Source organism: Helianthus annuus, chromosome 3 (assembly GCF_002127325.2).
Source record: "Helianthus annuus cultivar XRQ/B chromosome 3, HanXRQr2.0-SUNRISE, whole genome shotgun sequence".
Lineage (NCBI taxonomy): Eukaryota > Viridiplantae > Streptophyta > Magnoliopsida > Asterales > Asteraceae > Helianthus > Helianthus annuus.
The window spans coordinates 165,209,361-165,228,551 of record NC_035435.2 but is presented as its reverse complement, the minus strand read 5'-3'; the positions used below and the strand labels follow the sequence as shown (position 1 = coordinate 165,228,551).

General features: G+C 37.8%; 1 long non-coding RNA gene across 1 annotated transcript; it reads left to right on the top strand.

The window, feature by feature from the left end:
• Window positions 1-17,496: 17,496 nt before the first annotated feature.
• On the top strand, window positions 17,497-18,423 carry LOC118490249. The gene is made up of 4 exons (XR_004888834.1): window positions 17,497-17,563; window positions 17,688-17,770; window positions 17,908-18,168; window positions 18,273-18,423. It is a non-coding gene; the product is annotated as an uncharacterized LOC118490249 (long non-coding RNA).
• The last annotated feature ends 768 nt before the right edge of the window (window positions 18,424-19,191 follow it).

The following is a 19,191-nucleotide window of genomic DNA, read 5'->3' as shown; positions in this document are numbered from 1 at the left end:
TCCTCGTCGGTTGAGTCACCCTCATACGCTAATTTTTTTTTTAATAAAAATTTGTAATGGACGAGGAGGAGGTGGGAGAATCCATTTTTTATATAAAATGGGGTGTAAAAGATTTGTTGTTTGATGTTGTAAGTGAAGGTTTTTGGTTTTGGTTTGTATAAAATGGGTATAGGTTGGTATATATATATATATATAAAAGTTAAATAAAGAAATAATAAAAGAGTCGTTACCTTTTGACCGTTGCAACGGTCTCATTGGCCAAAAAATTGAACAAGGCGTCGATAAAGAACGCCGGATGCATTTTTTTTTTTTTTTGAAAAAAATGCCCAGGGGACGGTTACGGGGCGTATGGGGGTGTTTTTTTTTCAAAAAACGCTAAAAACCCCCCTTACGTGGGGTCTAAAGCACAAGTTTATATAGAAAAACGTTCATTCAATAAACAACTACAAAGAAGCAACCCAACAACGCGATAACTGCCAACAGACAAACATTGACGGAAACCAAAAGAACTACCACGCCCAATGGACCACCTAGTAATTTTAACAAAAGTCAAAAAGGGTCACTCGATCAACCTAACAAGGTGACCCCGGGATACAAGCCAAAGGAGCTTGCTACCCCCACCGTTTATATATAATGGATAATAAACAATCTTAATGTCCTGTAAGAAAAAAGCCTCCAATCAAATTCTCATATAATTTGACCATAATTACCCTCGTATGAAATTAATTTTATTTGATCAAATTCAACAAAAAACATGTACTAAAGAAGTTGAATAGATGCTTGGTTTTAAAAATATTTTCAAACCTCATATCAGTATCGTTTTACATTTATCATAGTAAAGAAAAATTCATTAGCTCTAAAATCTAAATATGTGTTTGGCTTGTAAACACATTACATATTAATATCAGTGCCAAATTATTAACATCTGGATGTTCTCAGGGAAGTAATTTTGTATTTAAAGAGTTAAAGTGTATTTGCTTATAATTACTGTGGTCTATTTGAAAATATGTGAGGTTAGATTAGGGTTTTGAGGCACCCCCACTTTCTATAAATAGGGTTTGGGATGCACTCTCAATTTCATTCATCAGCGGCGGCTGTAATGGCTGAATCTTTCTGTTAGTTCATTTCAATTGTATATCGATTTCTCAATCAAAATCGTTTCAAAATCATAGTCTTTTTGTTTTCCCTTTTGCTACTTGCCTCAACCTTGATAGATCGATCTTTAATCTATTGAAGCAAAAAAATCCTGACTTGACAAAAGTTTCTGAATTTTGTCTTTTCAATCTGTTTTTGTTGTATCTATGTTTGATCTTTGGTCGGTGTATTGGGATCGGTTCATAACATGTTGATCGTTCATAGGATAATTAATTTGTGTGTTGTAGAAGATGTCGCATGTCATTGCAAGCATGACTTCTGATGCGTTTTCATGTCCTTAATGCAACGTGTCACTCTTTGATTGCATGTGATGAGTCGGTAATTGGGTGTGGAACACGTCATTTTGAGCGTATCACTTGTACACTGGTGTACGAAGCCGCTCATTCTGTCATCCGTCAACGTTGCGACATAGAAGCTCTAGTCAAACAGAAGCCGCAATCTGCTTTTGATACAATAACCGCACACAACGAAGCAGCCTCAAAGTTTTCCGAGGCCAAAGAAAGATACAATGGAGTTAACAGGGAGCTTGAAGAAGCCCAACATGATGTTGATGGAAGTACAGCTCGCCTTACTATCTATATGATGAAAGAAAGAAGGCAGAGGAGGACAAGGAAGAAAACGAGGCCAAAGTTGCCGCTATACGTGCTGATAAAGTTAGTTGTGACGAGGCCTATTCTACAGCAAAATCAAAGCTCCAGGAAATAGCCCCGAAAATCAGTGAGGCTCAGAAGGACATCGATGAGTTTGAAAATTAGTTGGGTGTTTGTTTATGTGGATATGGAATAAGGTTGCATCTAATTGTGAATGGTATTGTCTTCTAATTGTTTAAATTATGTTGGACTGTACGTAGCACCTCGGTTTACAAAAGAATGTATTTTATGAGATTCCTACATTGTTTGATTATGATTGTATACAAACATGTTCTTAAGTGACATTTTTTCTCGGATTATTCATTTGAAACGAACATCAGACATAAAATCTTAATTAATTAAGAATAAATTTTCATTACATCAAACAAGAGCATATCATATTTTTACAGCATATTTTGTTCATTAATTTCAGATTCTTCTTTTGGGCTACCAAGCAAGAGCCCATATCACCCTTCTGATCATCAATGCTACCTGTTTCCCTTTATGATTTGCACAATTTGTTGTACAATAATTTAAACCATTGATCATACATGTTGGTGCACTTGTGTCTGTACTTTGTCTGTATTCGGTCTTATGTAACGATGTCCTGATTTGTGTTGTAAGTTGACCAAGTCAACCATCCTCCGGTTTGACTTGGACAACAGATTGTATGTTGAGAGATGTTCTGATCGAAGGATGATGTAGAGATCGAAGGATAATTTGGATCCTTCGATCTCATCGAAAGATATGCTTCGAACGATAGACCTCGAAAGACTATCCTTCGAGGTCCCTGCTTATCCTTCGAAAGCATTGTATCCGAAAGATGATCCTTCGGCCCATCTTTCGGATCCTTCGAGCAGACCTGCTGAGCTGGGTATATATACCCATGCATGTGTTGTGTGAGAGTTAGTTCTGCCATTTTACACACCAAGAGATAGAAGCTTAGAGAGCATTCTGCCCAGAACTCACACACACACTTAGAGAGTTTATAGAACACTTCTGTAAACATTGAGCTTGTAACCGAACCTTCATTTGCATTAATACGACTAGTGTTAATCGGTGAATCTTTGTGTGTTTGTTTCTCTACTTGCTACTAACTCGGTTTGCTTGCTAGCTTGGATTCCGCACTCACTAGTAGGTTTGTATAACAAGGTTTAGGTTCGTAATCCTCCGCGAAAAAGGGACCTACAAGTGGTATCAGAGCCTCGCTCTTTACCTTGTTTAAAACCGGGTTTGTTCAAGTGTTTGGTGTGTGGAAACACTTGGTTTTGCACCTGTTTTTACTTGTTTTTCTTGCTTTTTCTTTGAGTAAAAACGTGTCTAAACTAACCGGGAGTGTTTAAAGTGGGTTGGGTAACTTGAAAACTTGTTTTTGAGTGATTTGGTGAATTCCGGCAATATTCCGGTTAAGGTTCCGGTCACCGGTTTCTGGGTTAAGTTTTCCATTTTTGGCATATTTTATTTCAAAATCGTGGTTGGTGGGAAAGTTGTCAGCCTGCCATACCCATTCTGCCGAAAGTTGACTTACCTACCCATCACCTTTTCACCAACCCGTCACATCTGTGTCAGTGTGTCAGTGCTCATTCGAAAGATATCCTTCGACATCGAAAGATATCCTTCGACATCGAAAGACCATCCTTCGATCAGTGACAGCTCGATAGATAAACATCTTTCGAGTAGTCCTTCGAAGTTCGAAACACATCTTTCGATCAGGGAATCTTTTTGAAAGATAGTTGTTTTATCTCGAAAGATAAGGATCTTTCAAGTGTGAATCTTTCGAGATTTTGAGTCTTTCGAAGCCAGTGCTCGAAAGTCAACAGTGATCCTTCGAACACTGTTGATCATTCGAACAAGTGTGATCCTTCGGAAGTTAGCTATTCGAAAGATAAGTGTCCGAAAGATAGGGATTTGACTCGAAAGATAAGGATCTTTCAAAAGGGAATCCTTCGAGTTCTTGAATCTTTCGATATTATTGTTCAAGACTCAACAGTAATCTTTCGAGTACTGTTGATCCTTCGAACAATAATTGATCTTTCGATTGTGGTCAGTTTATTGTTAACAAGTTTCTGTGATCTCAGATCTTGCAACCAGGATCCTTCGGCTGTGTGATCTTTCGGGTGGCTATTATCCTTTGAGACATTGATATAGTTTTCATTTTTCTGATCAAAAATGAATCCAGCATGGGGTAATCCGTCAACTGCAGAGAGCAGTACGTTTTCTGCAAGATCCAGTGTGCCATGCAATTCTGATATGTATTTTGGAACTTCCAGTACTTCGTTTGCAAGACCCGTTTCACATGCTCCATTAAAAACGGAGTACGTCACAATCACAGATTGTTTTGGCAATCCAAAACTAGTTCCTGTAAAGCCAGCTCCCACCACAGACATGTATGGAAATCCATTACCCCCAGTTGCCGTGCAACACCATTATTCTACTGTAGAATCGTCATTTCTTAATCCCAAGAACAGTAGTCAGACAAAAACGGCGTTGTATGCTGAAATTGTCAAAGATGTCAGCAATGGTGGATCCTCGGGGAATGATAACAGTTCTGAACATGTTAGAAGTTCAGGTGAAGATGTTTCAACTTCAGTGGAAGGTGATATAACTTCAAGTTCAAGTGAGGATGGATCTGGTATTGATTCTGATGCAGAAAGGCCAACACCTGAGAGTAATTCCAGTCAGGTATGTGTTGATGAACCAACTGCTGTAGATTGTGATAATTGTGCTAGATTAAAGGCAAACATGTCTGAGTTGCAAGGCAAACATGATGCTGTACAAGCTAGTTTGTTTGACTTGCAAGACAAACATGTTTCATTGAATGCCAAGTGGTGTGAATTTCAAAGCAAACACGAAGCTTTGCAAGAGAAATATGATGTGACATTTATCCACAACCAGAAGTTGACCGTGGATCTTTCAAAATGCACAGAAGCCAATATGTTTTATGAAAACCATGAAAAAGAATTTAAGTCAATGATTGAGACGTTAAAGAAAGATAAAACTGAATTGACTAAAATGGTTTCCAGAAAACAAACGGAAATTAATTTGTATATCTCACGTCTTGAGACAATGCAAAAAGAAATGGCTTGTGTGAAAACCGAAAGTGATGCGATCCAACTTAAGCTAGATAGTTATTTGAGCTCTAGCTATGTGTTGGATCACATCATTGACGTTCAGAAAGAAAAACGGGATGTCACATGCATAGGATATAAGAAATGTCCACCACCTGTGAGACACAATTATGATGCGATGCCTGACGAGGAGGATAGAGTGTTCTTTGAACCATCTGTTCCTCTAGATGTAAAGGAGTTTGCAGCAGGACTCGGATACAAGAAAGATGTATCACCAGACTCAGATACTTCAGCAGATGCATGTGTGTCCTCTGCTGAACTGAATCAGGATCCTCCAGTCATCATTGAGGATGCTGATTCTTCTGATGATGAATCTGATGATACCATCCCAGCAAAGTCTGATGCGGAAGTCAAAAATGGGGACATACCTCTCGAGAATTACATTCTATGTGATCCTCCTGCAAAACCCGCTAAGACTGTTGCAATCGAGTCCTCGTCTGCAAAAGAGTCGGAGGGTGTGAATTTGCTGTACACTCTTGTTGGTGATGATAAAATCTACTCTGACAAAGATTTTCCTATTAAGAATGTTAATCAATCTTTAATAAGTAAAGTCTTTGAAGATTCGACAAGTAAGTTTTTGGGAAAGACAGGACCACGTGTTACAGTTACACAGTGTCCTCCTATTCCAAAGGCTGAAATTCGAAAACAATTTGGGAATAAGAAATTACCAACAGTACAAAAACAGCAGAATCATGCCAAACCTAAAGGAAAGGCACCGACTCAGGGTCAGAAGAAACAGACCCAAAAGAAAAACAAGAATGTGAACTTTGTGAAATCTAAGGGAACGGACAAAATCGAAACTTATGAGAACAAATCTAACTTAGATTTTGTTAAACAAGCAACAGTTTTGAAAAGAAATGATCCAAACTGTTCAAAACCTAGTACCTCGGGATCACAAAGTTCATCATCATCGTCAAGACGAGCACATGATGCTTCGGGGATTGTTGAACGAAGATATTGTTTTGAGTGTGGAACAATTGGACATATCATTCGAAATTGTCCATATCTTCATAAGCTGAAAGCAAAGGTTGATGATCCCCGTGAACAAAATCATGCCGCCCAAGAGAATAGAAAAGGCAAACAGGGCGAAAATAAGAAAAAGGTTCGGAAGATAAACCTCGTGAAATCAAGAGGGACTGATAAAATTGATACTTCCAAAAACAAATCCAATAAGGATTTTGTTAAACAAAGTAAAATTTTGAAAAGAAACAGTCAAAACAACTATACACAACACACAAACGGTTGTGATGTAGGACCAAGTACCTCAAGATCACGAAGCTCATCATCCGGCTATTGCAGTTATGATACTCCGAGGTTTGTTGAGCGGAGATCATGCTTTGAATGTTGTGAGTATGGACACATCATTAAGAATTGTCCATATCTCACCAGGAGAAAGTCAAAAATTGATGCCCCCCATGGTAACAATTACCATAAAAGATCTGTTTCATCAAAACAGGATCCTCGTCTTGTTAAACAGCGAGCAAAGAAACAGAAAAAGAAACAAAGAAAAGAAGTTGAAAAGACTTTAAAACCGGAGATTATCCAAACAAAATCTGTTAAATTGGATGTTAAACATGAAAAACAGAAAGAGATTTGGATACCAAAACCGGTAACTGTTTCAGGGGGAGCTACATCAATTCCGAATCATCGGGAAATGGATGTTACAATTCTCGATGATGACGGACGACCCAAGTCTGTGAAGGCTTGGGTCCCTCTCTCCAACTAATCTCTGAGTGAGTGTGCAGGAAGTTCCAGGAGGAACTATTGATAGTCTTAGGATTGTTGATAGTGGAATGTCCTTGCACAAGATAGGCGACAGAAGAAATTGTTGCCTTTGATGGAGAGAGAGGAAAGAAAAAGAAAATGTGGATGAATGAAGTTGCAAAATTCGACCAAATGAAGAACGTGCCAAAAATTTGGTCATTATGGTTTTTGATCGGGTCCTCAGGAACGAATGAAGTGAAATGTGTGCCGATGCCTTGGCATGGATTGAACATCCGCACACCATTTCTGAAAGAGAAAGTCAAAGACCTTCGCTGGTGGAATGTGGAAGACCAGCCGGACCCGGAGGTTTATGAGCTTGTTGCTGTCAAGAGATTTCTCAGTAGCTGCACATTCGACCTTGAAGTTCACACCGGGTGAATATTAAGTTGGGGGAGTGCTTAGATTCCTTGCAATGCACGGAACAGTTGCAGGATACGCCTTTAAATCCTTAATCTCTCCTATACTTGTCGATATTTTAGCTGCTTTGTGAATTGTTATTATCTCGTACAGCACTCTTTGACCTGACACGTTGATCTCGGATATCACCTCACACGTGATTGTTTCAATGTGAAACTCATCAATGTTGTCATGGTTCGCACCGCTTACCGACATGCCAACTCATTTTTCCAAAATTTGTTAAATCTTTTCTGATAAAACTTAATTTTGGTAAACGGCATTAAGGTCAAGCAAGAGTAAAACCAGCATCGGAAAATCATTTTTGTAAATAACTTTGTGTTTTAAATTTGTCTTAGTTTATTGATTTTAGGGGGAGTAAATCCAAAAATCAGAAAATCCAAAAACATCGAAAAATTTCAAAAACACAAAAACAATAGAAAAACAAAAATGAGTTTCCTGGCGAGCAAAAGAGAAAATGATAGTACATCAGTGGTCTATCCAAACCTCTTTAAACCTTAAATGCAAAACGATAAGCAGCTCTATATAAGATGTATCGGTAGGCTCACAATCATTTTAAAGTGTGCAGGGTGATATAAATCTTAATCGACTGAAGATCAGGTGGGAACCATTCATTGGCATATGGTCTTAGTACCGAAATTTCGTTTGATAGATTGCCGAGGTTCTGAGATATTCGGTCTTTATGCTGCTTATCATCTGGGTATCATGGTTGTATCTTTTACCGAAAAATAACGGGGACGCAAGTCTAGATCTTCCATGATACTATACATACGTGTACATATTGCATACTGCATTCGACCTCAATAAGTGATAAACAATCACATGTCCAAATCAATAAGTGATAAAATATCACATTTATCCGGGTGTCAAGTTCGTCTCTCTGCTGTACGGAAGTACTGACCTGTTCACGGACTTGCACCTGTGCCCTCATGCATACGAAAATCAAGTTCCTCATCAATAAGTGATTATATCACAAAGGGCTTGTTTTCAAATCAAATAAGTGAGTATCTCACAATTTATACGGTCAAACAGATGATAATCGGTATACTCACCGGTAAGATGAACCCTCGTGCATACCTTGATACGGGAATGTGTCGTGATGTGGATGAACACCGGTCGGTAAGTATAAATCATACCTTAACGTATCCCCTCGCCATGATTACATCTGATAAGTTGAGCTTAAGTGGACAACAATACCGATAATTGTTATAGGATGCTTATCTTAATGTTAACTAACTGAACAACAAGAGTGTTTTGGCATGACCGTACACTGATATGATTCTCTTACCCTCGAAACTCGCAAAAAGAATGTTTGTATATATTTATTTATTTACTGCTTAACCTTTATTAGTTCTTTTAAACAGTTTCATCGTTTGGTGCATATCAGCACGACATTAGCGGTGATGTCGTTTGATAACACTCAAAGGATTTTAAATTGTTATCTTTTAATTTCAAAAACACGCCTAAAATCCTTGTTTTAATATAAACTTTATAAAAGCCAAAAAGATTTTATTTCTGCTTTATTTTCGATCGTACGATGTTGGAGCTCAAGTCTTCGTTACCTGAAACCTGACTGAAAACCGAACTGACTAAATCTTCATAAACGGTCAAAATTTGCAGATTTTGAAAGTTAGAATTTAAAATTGATAAATTTATTAAACTTTCAAACTGTCGGACGGTGTTTGATTTTGACATGGTCACTCGTGTGTCATTTGTTTATACTATTCCAAGCAGTTGTTCTCATTACGCGTTTAGATTTCTTGCATGTGCAGATTCTAAAGGCTAGGAGAACATGGTCGATGACAAGCCTTGGAATGAAGACACGACGAGAAGGCGCTCAAAAGATGAAGATGATCGAGTTGCTGCTGGCCATCATCAACACCACAAGGATCTTACTTCATAAAGTTAAAGTATTTCACGAGCATAACTCAAGGGGGAGCTTATGTTAAGGGGGAGTTTGTCAACACACTTCCTACATGATACGGGTAGTTTGTTGATACACTCTCTACTTTCAAGACGTGAAGACTTTGAAGATCCTCCGGCATTGAAGACATGATAGGACATCAGAGTCTTGAAGACCTGAAGACCAAAGACTGTCGAAGTTCCAGACAAGTCTACACTTTTAGAAGAACAAGACAAAGATTAGAGATCAAAGACAAAGCTACAGCCAAGGGGGAGTTTGTTGGTGCACTTGTGTCTGTACTTTGTCTGTATTCGGTCTTATGTAACGATGTCCTGATTTGTGTTGTAAGTTGACCAAGTCAACCATCCTCCGGTTTGACTTGGACAACAGATTGTATGTTGAGAGATGTTCTGATCGAAGGATGATGTAGAGATCGAAGGATAATTTGGATCCTTCGATCTCATCGAAAGATATGCTTCGAACGATAGACCTCGAAAGACTATCCTTCGAGGTCCCTGCTTATCCTTCGAAAGCATTGTATCCGAAAGATGATCCTTCGGCCCATCTTTCGGATCCTTCGAGCAGACCTGCTGAGCTGGGTATATATACCCATGCATGTGTTGTGTGAGAGTTAGTTCTGCCATTTTACACACCAAGAGATAGAAGCTTAGAGAGCATTCTGCCCAGAACTCACACACACACTTAGAGAGTTTATAGAACACTTCTGTAAACATTGAGCTTGTAACCGAACCTTCATTTGCATTAATACGACTAGTGTTAATCGGTGAATCTTTGTGTGTTTGTTTCTCTACTTGCTACTAACTCGGTTTGCTTGCTAGCTTGGATTCCGCACTCGCTAGTAGGTTTGTATAACAAGGTTTAGGTTCGTAATCCTCCGCGAAAAAGGGACCTACAATACATAAAATATTTTTGTTTAAAGCTTGATGGAAGTTTACAGTTTTTAAAACTTTTGTTTAAAATAGCTATTTTATATCATTCTGAAATTCATTTAAACCCTCCATACTAACTGTAATTAGTACAAATAGTCTTTATATCGTTTGTGGCATTCGCGTGTTCAGTCTAACATTTTTTTTTGCGCTGTTGTAGGTATTTATGTGTGGCCTCAGTCAACTCACTACTACAAAATGTAGCATTAGACGGTGTCAAAGATTTGTTTTAGACGGCGTTAAAGTAATAACACCGTCTTAAAACCAATACCAATATACACGTTAAGCTCTTTTTAATAAAATATTCAATAAAATTCAGAAGAACACCGTCTAATGCTTAAACACCGTCTTATACTAATTTCTCTAACCTTTAGACGGTGTTGTCTCTGAACACCGTCTTATAAATATTCAATAAAATTCAAAAGAACCCCGTCTAATGCTTAAACACCGTCTTATAAACTAATTTCTGCATCCTTTAGACGGTGTCTGTGAACACCGTCTTATAAACTGCTCAAATATCAACCACCAAAAAAATTAAACGCTTCTTACATTTAGTTTTCGTAATAGATAATTTATTTATGTGTTTTGATTTTGTGAAAGCACCGGATCGATGACGAACATCAAACATTGCACTTGATTCAAGACATGAAGAACAAAATATGAAGAACAAGATAGAAATATGTAGAAGATGAATCTCTTTATTGATGAATCAGTCATCACAGATTACACAAACCAAAGGAGTATACATCATCTACAAGCTGGTTTAGATCACAAAGATCTAAACCCTAGCTTTCTCTCACTAACACATAGTCTCTCTCTCTCTAGAATTCACACAGAAGGATGAACGAGTGGGAGAGGTGCACCAAGCTACAAGAGTTGCACAAAGCTTTCTCTAAATCGTTGCCCTAATCTACACAATACACACATATATATAGGCTAGGGACTAAACCTCGGACAAACCAATTCTACACCAAAACTCAGACAAAAGTTCTTCCTAGGAACTTCTTGGGACAAATTGTCCCTAGGAACTTCTTGGGACTAAGTTTGGACACTTGTTCAATAAAGACCCTAAATGTTGGAAGCCTTGCACTTATCACCAAAAGTGCATTAACAAACTCCCCCTTGATCAATGCAGGTCTTCATGTGGTCTTGAATTCTTCGTTATGGTTGACTTTAACTTGGACTTCTGCTTTGGTTGACCAGAACTGATAAGCGACAGTTACCCGGCAGGAACTGCACTTACAGTCTCCCCCTTAACTGTTGCATCAGTTCTGTGTGGCATCAATAATCTTCAATCACGGATACTGCACTTAGAGACTCCCATTTAACTGAAGATATCCTGTCAGCTTTCAACTTTGGCTGAGACTTGATCTTTCTGGTAGAGCACAGCGATCTTCAACCCTTCTAATTAAAGACTTGCTGACGATCACTTAAGGCCGCTTTGAGAAACCCGAAGAATTCAACATCAAACACTGTAGATCCTCCCCCTCAAACTACTCCTGAATCAAATTAACGCGAACCGACCTACAGCCACATGTAGGAATATCGCTCGATACATTAGTCTTCAAACCTAACTGGTAGCAGAAAGAAACATTGGATTTCCCAATGCCCAACCTTGAACACTTCAAACTTCGCAAAGACATGAAGCTCAGTTCGATAAGTTAATAACAAACTGAACTTTGTAAAAGTACATCCACCATCTTGATCAGAGTCTTCAACCGAGTGTCTGAAATCATTTCATCTCGAATCTTCAAGATCCAATCTCGTATCTTCACAAATCCACCAATTACCCGATGACTTTCGTCTCTGATCTCCCCCTCAATGTAAGAACCCCTATTTCGAGAATCCGATCAGTCACCAACTTGGAAGAGGTACCAAGAAGACTAATCTTCTCTACTCTAACCGGTATACTATAAAGGCATGACCTTCAACTAGTTGCCAAACGAACAATTTGCTTCATCACGTCAACACTTGATTGAACCTCGAACAAACTTGACAAAACTCAATCATACACGAGCTCTAACTTGCTTCATGTTTTAAACACTTCTCCACCGTTAAGATTAACACTCAGTCGATCTCAAGGATAGTAAACATGAACGTGTTTCGATGTAGCACCACAAGCTTTTTGGTTTACAAAGAAAACAGGAAGTTCAAAATTTTTACTCCCCCTTTTTCTTTGTAAACAATACAAAAATACAAGCAAGTCGTATTCTCTTCAACTCCTCACTTGATCCGGACAACATAAGTACCATAAAACTTTTCGATAATCCGAAACCGACTTCAAGTCTTCAAACTAGCATAATTCTGACTCTTAGTTAGTTATCCGGTACCCCAGGTAACCCGGAATAACTAGAAAAAACTCGGAACATGGACAACTCGAAACTTCCGAACTACACAAGCTTCTAAACTTAGTTAAAAATCCGGTACCCCAGGTAACCCGGAAATCTAGAAAATTTGGAACTCGTAAAACCCGAAAGCTCTTGAAACCTCGAGTCAGATCATTGGAATAGTACTTACAGTACAAAGAAATTCTGAACAAGCAAGGAGATCCGAAAGATCTTCGCACTTATCACCCACATTTAGCAAGTGGGCCCAAGAGAATGGTTACACAATCATGTACACATGAATGTGGAATTTATGTGGACAATGCACCATCGGCCCAATCATGTATGCATCTCAACTCTAGCCCATGCAAACACAAACCTGCCAAAACCCTAGCCGACACTTTACAGCCGCCAACATCATCTGCTATCAGACAACATCTATAATAATTCCGTTGACCGAAAATAAATGTTCGAGCAACCGCCAATTACAACAAAAATACCTAGCCGACACATCTCCATATCGACGTTCTACTATAAAACTTAATCGAACCGCACAACCGTAAATCACTGATAAATACCCATACCTAGGTGCCTCTGAACAACCACCTGATCCACTGTATAACTTCAACGAATTGGAAACGAATTCCAGTCATCACCAAGAGTTTCGTGCGATTCCGACATTCATTTCATTAAGCAACTTTGGGCTCACCATTTAAGTAACAAGACAAGCACGAAGCCCAAGAAAAATAATAATCATGGTCCAGTGATTGGAAGACTGAAACCCTAGCCACCAACCCCAATCGGCTTCGTTTCTTCCTCATTATTAACCACTGCATGATCATAACCCGAACGCGAAACACCTATCTGCTTAACATTTCCTCCGTTTTTAACAAGTTTCATCTCCGATTTCTATGAAACTCGGAACAGTGTTGAGATGGTCAAAACTCTTTTAAAAAAAAAGAACTCGGAATACAGACCCTTTAAAACTCGGAGGGTGTTTTAAAACAAACAAACTTGGAATACACTATCTTGATAAAACTCGGAAGTATAGATTTAATGTTCAGAAGCTCGGACCATATAACTCTGAAAGAACTCGGAGCATTTAGATATCTTCAAAAACTCCCGACTTTTATAAAAAACGGACAAAGGATCTATAGAACTCGGACACTAAGCCAAGACTCGGAATTAGATTTAGGATTAAACTCGAACCAGGAAACTGTTTTAGAACTCCAGTTCGGATCAAGTGAAACTCGAGTTTTATAAAACTCGGACATGAACTTATATAAAAGGTCGGAGTCTGCTCACAAAAACTCAGACAATTCAGAACAGACTCGGAGCAACAGTTAATTTCTTTTGAAACTCGGACTGCATATCAGAAAATTGTGAAAAGTCGAACAAGACAAGGACATAAAACTCGGAGTGACTGTTTCAAAAACAGAAACTCAGAAACATTAGAAACTCGGAACAACATAGCTGAGTTAAAACTCAAACAGTGAAGTATGGAGACAAAATTCGGAGACACATGAGACAAGACTTGGACACTTTATAAAGCTCGGACCCACAGAACTTTATAAAACTCGGATCCACAGAACTTGTAAAAACTCGGAGTTGCCAAATAAAATAAAAAAAATCGGACCAACGATTATTATAAAACTCGGACTGGCTGGAACTGCAAACTGAACCTCGGACCAAAAAATGTTTCAGAAAACTCGGACCCCTGATTTGACATTGATTGTTTGAGAAGTCAAACCTCGGACAGAAATCCTTTTCAAAACTCGGACCAACGAAACTATGTTAAAAACTCGGACATATTGTGAAAACCGAACTGAAAAAAAAGTCGGACATAAATGTAAAAACCCGGACAAACATTCTGAGTATCAAACCGAACTAGAAACTCGGATACGAGTAAAAAAAAAAAAAAAAAAAAAAAAAAAGAAAGGGTAAAAGTCGGATCAATGCTGAAAACTCGGACTGTATGCTTAAAACTTGGAATTATATATTCAGGCATGCAAATTCGGACAGAATAGATTTGTAGAAACTGGGAGTTGCCACATAAAAATCGGACCAAGATGTTGAAGTTCAGAAACTCAGAACAAGCTGTAAGAAACTCGGACCAAAATTGTGAAAGAAACTCGGACATGTTTGAACAAGATAAAACCCCAGACATTTGAAAACTCAGACTAATAACCGACTTGTGTTAAAACTCAGACCTAAGTAAACCTCAGACCTTAAAAAAAAACCTCAGAACATTTGAAAACTCAGATTAATAACCAATCTCAGGGTTGAAAGTTTGGACTAATAAACTCGGACATAGAGTTTAAAACTCGGAACAATTTTTGGATCAACTCTGAGTTTTAAACTCAGACACAGGTTGAAAGTTCGGCCTGTATATCAAAACTCAGGTCCAGTAACCAATCTCCGGACTATCTCCCTAGTGTGACTTCACACTAGTTCACCAAAACCCCGGAAACACAAACACAGAGTTTTAAAACTCAGACAATCCTTTTATGGATCAAAAACCCTAGATCTCCAAAAACCCAGCAGTTTTCTTCAACACAGCTCGAATATCTTCATATCTGGACCAAAATCTTCACGTCTTCAAGATGTTTGGCGGAAACAAACATCAAATCAAGAGCAATGGTGATTCGGAAGGCGGTTAGACCATTCCGAATCGGTAACCATGCTCTGATACCACTGTGAAAGCACCGGATCGATGACGAACATCAAACATTGCACTTGATTCAAGACATGAAGAACAAAATATGAAGAACAAGATAGAAATATGTAGAAGATGAATCTCTTTATTGATGAATCAGTCATCACAGATTACACAAACCAAAGGAGTATACATCATCTACAAGCTGGTTTAGATCACAAAGATCTAAACCCTAGCTTTCTCTCACTAACACATAGTCTCTCTCTCTCTAGAATTCACACAGAAGGATGAACGAGTGGGAGAGGTGCACCAAGCTACAAGAGTTGCACAAAGCTTTCTCTAAATCGTTGCCCTAATCTACACAATACACACATATATATAGGTTAGGGACTAAACCTCGGACAAACCAATTCTACACCAAAACTCAGACAAAAGTTCTCCCTAGGAACTTCTTGGGACAAATTGTCCCTAGGAACTTCTTGGGACTAAGTTTGGACACTTGTTCAATAAAGACCATAAATGTTGGAAGCCTTGCACTTATCACCAAAAGTGCATTAACAAACTCCCCCTTGATCAATGCAGGTCTTCATGTGGTCTTGAATTCTTCGTTATGGTTGACTTTAACTTGGACTTCTGCTTTGGTTGACCAGAACTGATAAGCGACAGTTACCCGGCAGGAACTGCACTTACAGATTTTTTTTAACAATTTGGTTTCCCCCTCTTTTCAGATCCGCTCCAAAATCAAAATACATCTTCTCCAAAATCAAAACCTTCTCCGCTCAAACTTCATATTTTCCCTCCTCAAAATTTTAGACATCTTTCCCCTATCCCCAACCCAAATTCATTCTGTTTGCTCTCTATTTCTCTTCCTCTCAATCTCGACGGATTACCAACCGGATGGTGAACGTGTGTTCGCCACCGCCGCAGCACAGTTCAGTGGCCCTTCATCATTCAACTTCTTCTTCCTCGTTCAGCAGCCCTTACGAAGGAGAGGTTCAGGAGGATTTCAATTGCCCATCATAATTGCATCGGTGAAAAGCAATATTGTGATTTTAGGTTTATTATTATGATTCTTATTTGGTGCCCTAATCTTATAGTTTTCATTTCAGTTTATGAATCATCACTTATGGATACCCATCTGTTTGCTTAATTGCTTGTGAGTTCTTGCTTTGATTTGGTTTCCTTGTTTTCTTTTGTTTAGATTCATAAAAACTATACTCGATGATATCACTCATCCATATTTCAGAAACAATTAAATGTTGGTCAATTAAACGGCAAGTTAGGGGTATGATTTTTCTAATGTTTATTTTGGTAGTTATAGACAATCATCAAGATTGAAAATGAACAGACCCGATACACATGAATAAATTCTTTGAATGTGTTGTCATTAGTTTGAATGACTTAACCACCACAAGTGGCCTAGTGGTGGAGTGACGTGGGTTCTCCAATGGAGACCCAAGTTCAATTCCCATTAGTGCCACTTTGGTGGCCACCGACACCCGCTTTAAAGCCGGACCGAGGACACTCGAGGTCTCGGGTTCGAAACATGTTTCTTACCCCTCTTTGATGGCTATGGGTATTTTAGCATTTACTTTAGGCATTGTTAATATGAAATTTGTGCTAGGAGTGGGAGGTTATACGTTAAATCAGTCAATCATTTGTTTAAATTAAATGGATACAAATTAGTCTATGGTTTGAGTTGCTGCTATTTAATGATTAATGTTGTAAATATGATTAGAAAGTTATAATAACAGTTCAATGTTTTTACATGATTTAGCCAATATTTAACAAGTTTGACCCGTTTCATTTTAAGCCAAATTAATATCTTAAGCTGAAATTACTTTGAATTTAATGTCCTTATTAGATGACTATGGGGAAACTTATGGGACGTGCATTTCTTCACTAAGATCGTCCCTATCGCAAAGGTGTACTGCTTCTTTGAAAAAAGTATCCCAGCAAACTTTACAAAAAAGGTATAATAATTACATTTTACGTATGTCCTTTTTGTTTTTTTTTATTATCATTTATTTTATTTTCTCTAAACTAACAAAATTAGATGATCATTAATGGCTATTTATGTCGTCTATAACTTGACAAATAACCAAACAAGCAGTGGCGAAGCTTGAGATTTCCGACCGGGGAGTCGAAAACGTATATACCCAAAAATTTCTATAAAACGGGGGGTCAAAAACGTAGATACTCAAAAATTTTTATACGGAAACTACATACTTTCCACTACTGAGCGAAAAGTTCGGGGGGTCGGTCGCCCCCTCCCGCCCCCACTATGCTGCGCCAATGCAAACAAGTGTAAGCTGTGTACCTTATTCTTATACTGTTGACTTAATTTATCTTCAAGCATGTAGGCGTGTACCTGACAATGCACTCAAAGAAATCATTTCGCTGAACAGTCTTGACACATATGCATGAGTATTGGACGGGCCACCTGTTCTATTATGCAAATAAGTGCATTGCACGAATCAAGTGGTAATTTTCTTGTTTACTTGTTATCATCATCATCATATTATATACACTATGCACATTTGAGAATAATGATGTTTTAAAGTGGTTGATCACCCATAGAAAAAAATGCAGCAGTTATCACCTAGGAGGTTTTCATTGATGGATATGGGGTGAGAGCTCATGGTACTTTATTTCACTATCTCGCTTTATGTACTCTTATATGTATAATTAAAAGTGTGTTGTTTATATCTTTTAATCTTTATGGAAATGAAACTTGATACATTAAAACTCTATATTACTGTTACAGGTCCTAAACTTCATGTGGCTCATGTTTTTTCTCATTTGTTGCTACTTTTGTGAGGGCCTTTTTTGTCATGATCGACGTAGAAGGTTAGTTATATATTTCTTTTGCTTCTTATGCATGATTATTCCGGTGGTGGTGGATGACTTTTGGCTTCGGGGATGGTTTTGGTGTTTGGTATTGTCATTCTCGCCATCTTGGTTTATCTCACACTCTTTGGTTGTAGGGTTCGCCGAAGTAAAGACTGGTCTAGAGAGCTTGCATGACCAAACTAATGTTCAGCTGGTCAGTATGTTCTAAAAGATCCAACTATCAGTAGCATTTGTGTGGCATCAACTATCTGAGCTAAAGTTTTTTACTTGGCATATTTCAATAAATATATGGCTGCTGATCCAGGATATGATCCTTTATGACCTTAATGCTCAAGTGTGTTCTTTTGCCATTGGTTTATGGTTGACCAACCATGGAAATAATGACAAATGAAACCGTAAGTATTTTGTTTTTACGTATGTTGGGGTCGGTTTCAAAATAACAACAGAGAATCATGCAATACATGATTCACCTAACTATTCTATAACGCTAATTTTGTAGCGACCATTGGTCTTTGTTCATCATTGCCCAACACATAGGACATGTTTATATTTTGGATTCAACAAAGATAAAAGGCTAAAAGAATGCTTCTAACTATCGTCTTTCAAGCCTAATTCCTACCACCTTAGGATCCGAGTTCAACTACACAATGGTTGATATATGTGTGTTTGCTATTTCTAAATTGTTTGATTTTCGTTACTTTTAAATAATAATTTGTTAATTTATTACAGTGTAAGCAACAAAAGGGTGGATGGGAATGCGGCTACATGGTTCTCCAACATATGTTTGACTTTGTCAATTTGTATCAAAACCAATTTCCCGATGAAGTAATTAAGTAAATATACTTGTTTATCAATTTATTACTTAACTGTTTATTTTTTTTTTTAAAAACTTAGAAGGTTTAGATGTATATAACATGTAAATATATACATAGCTTTATTGCTGATGTTGTTATCGATTTTTCTCTTTGCCTTTAGATTTATTCTATAATATTTGTAATAACTCTTCCTATCTACTTTTATTTTAGATGTGGCACGACACCAGAGAGGCTACGGATAATGAAATAGATGTTTTGTTGATGACGTTGATGCCGAAGTTTTTTAGCGAGTTAGGTATTCCGTTAGTTTAGCTTATGTGTAGTTTGTTATGTATTCACAAATGATTGTAATTTGACGGGTTTATTTCCGAATTGGATGTCTATGGGCTTATTTTGGATTTGAATGTGTATTGTTTTGGTTTGATTTGAAAATGTTCCATTGGTGTATATAAGGTTGATGTATTTTTTTTTCCAGCAAATGTATTTTTGGTGTATTTTTTTCCAGCAAATGTATTTTTGGAAAATATGTATTCAGTAAATGTATTTTTTTCAGCAGTTTATAAGACGGTGTTGGTATTAAAAGACGGGGTTCACTAAGTTTAT